The sequence below is a fragment of the Sinocyclocheilus grahami genome, unplaced genomic scaffold, assembly GCF_001515645.1.
Source record: "Sinocyclocheilus grahami isolate Dianchi unplaced genomic scaffold, SAMN03320097.WGS_v1.1 scaffold558.1, whole genome shotgun sequence".
Lineage (NCBI taxonomy): Eukaryota > Metazoa > Chordata > Actinopteri > Cypriniformes > Cyprinidae > Sinocyclocheilus > Sinocyclocheilus grahami.
In genome coordinates, this window is record NW_015505737.1 from 397,905 (window position 1) to 401,001 (window position 3,097).

Genomic DNA, 3,097 nt, shown 5'->3' on the forward strand with positions numbered 1-3,097 from the left:
GTTACTGTAACGCAGTTACTTTTGACAGTAACTAATACTGTAACGCATTACTTTTTAAATAAATTAACTCCGTTACCGTTACCATATGGTGCGTTGTCCGTTACTTTTTTAAATTAATTAATTTTGGCTGAAGTGTAGCCTACAGCCTAACCTGTTTTACAGTAGCGACGCATTGTAGGATTGGTGGATGCCAACCACTGTAAACACGAAGACGCACTGTGGGTGTGTTTCTGTTTATTCAAGTATGTGCGGCAGTCATGGCGAGAGCAAGGCGAGTTTCTCAAAGTGGAAATATGCTCATTATTTCACTTTACCAAGCCTATTGGCTGTTTCTACTGCTGTTACCTTCATTTTTCCTTCACTTTGAAAAATGTCCTACTATTGAAAATATCCTAAATGAAAACATGTTCCAGATAACACCAAACTTTTTATTTTATTTTCACCTCTACACAGGTAACAGGCAGAGTTTGAGACAAAATTTCAACATTGTTTCAACTTGTAAATAAGCCAATTCGTATAAATTGAAGAAAACAAAAGATTTAACAATACTAAAATAAGTAATAAATGCTATCTATCTATCTATCTATCTATCTATCTATCTATCTATCTATCTATCTATCTATCTATCTATCTGTCTGTCTGTCTGTCTGTCTGTCTGTCTGTCTGTCTGTCGATAATCTGTCTTATTTGCAGAGTGTAGTTGCAAAAGTGTATAATAATAATTGTTAATTAAATAATAATAATAATAATTGTTGGTATTTTTATTATTAATTATTATTGTGTGAAGTTAGAGTTAAACTAATGTCAGACTACACTTTCAGATTTTTTAAACAGTGTTGCAGTATTCAAAGTTCACACTAGTCAAGCTGTAAAGTGAGTAAAATTCACTTTACTATGGCAAGTGAATTAGGCTATCAGCATAATGCAAATGTCACATTTTGTGGCCAGTTATAAATATTAATGGCAGGCAAATTATCTCACTTGGCAGGTGTGGCAAAATGTTAATTTTGGACCCTATATATGCCACTTCAGATACAGTCACAATGGCCCTGCACCCCCACCTCCCTTTGTACCCACTCCCCTACCTTCCAAGTACAAGCTAAAACTGAAAAGTGAAAATTGTGTATTTCAGAAATAGCGCTATTATGCCTGGGTTAACGCTGCTGTGCTAACCAGAGAGATAGAGAGAGAGAGCTGGGCTGTGCCTATGCATTATTACCTGGTTAAACATCTAATGAATCAGCTAATGTATTAATTTATCCATCAGCCTATTTATTAGGACAGATTGAAATGTTTTATGGCAGAGTTTGAGGAGCAGTGGTTTTCACCTTGTCTTTAAGAGGAAAGAACAGGGACATTGACGCTAATGAGACTGAAAGTGTGTTGCATAATAACATTTATGAGACTCCTACAGGCTACTTTGTTTAAAAGCCTTTCAGTAAGTTAGTTTTTGACCTAAAAACATGTTCTTAGTATTTTACAAAAGGGACATGGTTGTTAAACCCTGTGCTTTGCAAAAAACGTTATTTGATTATGTTGTTACTTGTTAAAAAGGTAATGAAATAAGGAGTTAGAGAGAGTGTCAGATTTTTATTATATGCCATGTAACCAGGGCCCAAAATTAATACTTGCCAACTAAGTGTCAATTGGAAGTTTAGTTTAGCTTTTGCAAGTCAATAAAAATAACTTATCTGTTGGTCACACTGGAAAAAAAGATGTAGAAACAATTTTCACTCATAAATTACTAGTACATTTCACAAACAATTTCAAAGACAGCAAACACAATGAGTTAAAAAAGTTAAATTTTGAAGTAGAAAAAGTGAAATTTCTTGTAAAAAAAAAGGTACTCCAATAATCTCAAACAATATTTTATTTACTACTTCGAAAAATCCTTATTTATAGTGTAGCAACATTATAAGAAAGTGCCATTTTATACAAGCTTTATATAAAATTGTAATAATTATATTCTGACCTCCATATAAACAGGTATATACATCTCCATTATAAGACATACAAATCTCCATTATGAGAGATATGTATAAACTTTTTTTTAAAAATGATCCAAAATATAGTAAATTTTGTCTCTCCATTCACAGATGTGGCAAAAGTTAATTTTAGACTCTTCTTATGAGCCATTTCAATATAATGAATATAATTAATTATAAAATATGATGGATTTGTTACTTAAAAATTCCCATATAATTATACAATAACTTACAGCATTTAAATATATTCTAATGCATGTCCTATAAGCTTAATATTCCATTCATATTTGTGAATATTTTTAGTAACACAGGATGCTTTAGTGCTCTATCAGGAAGCTGATTGCTGAGTGACAGTGTGTTTAGTACAAGCATTGCTCTCACCTGCTTATGGAGCAGAACAAGACTGTGAACAAGCTTTGTAGAGCAAATTGTCCAGAAAAGGCTTTGGTAGCCCTTTTTGTCACTGTGTTCGGTTAATGAGGTCTGAGTTGAACACAAAGATCATTCTGTAACATTGAGACCCCGTCCTGTAGATTCAAGCAGGGTTTTACAGGACACTATGATGTGGGCAGAATTATTCATGAAGTATGATTCAGGTCAGAGTCTTGGCGTAGACATTAATGTGAGCCAAGGAGCTCGGGTATGTCTGTTCTCACAGCACTCAATACCACCTACAATTCAGGAAGTTCCACTTATCCCCTGGATAAGATACAGACCCTTTAGTGAGATTCCCTCTGTGTGTGTGTGTGTATGTGTATGTATGCAGTCACTGCCAGAGGCTGTTTGCAGTAGGGTGATCATTACCAAACCTTCTGGAAGGAATGTGAGACTTAAAACTATCTCACTCTGCTTTAGCGTCACAATATTTTTTTTATTCTCCATTTGTCTCAGAATTTATTATTTATATTATAAATATGCATTGCATAGAATTTAGTAATAACTCTCTCTGGGAATGGCAGTAACGTGTGAGTAACAGTAATGGTATAGATATCACAATAATTATTTTAGTCAGGAAATTCAATATATATACAGGTATTTTATATATACAGTATATATATATATATATATATATATATATATATATATATATATATATATATATATATATATAT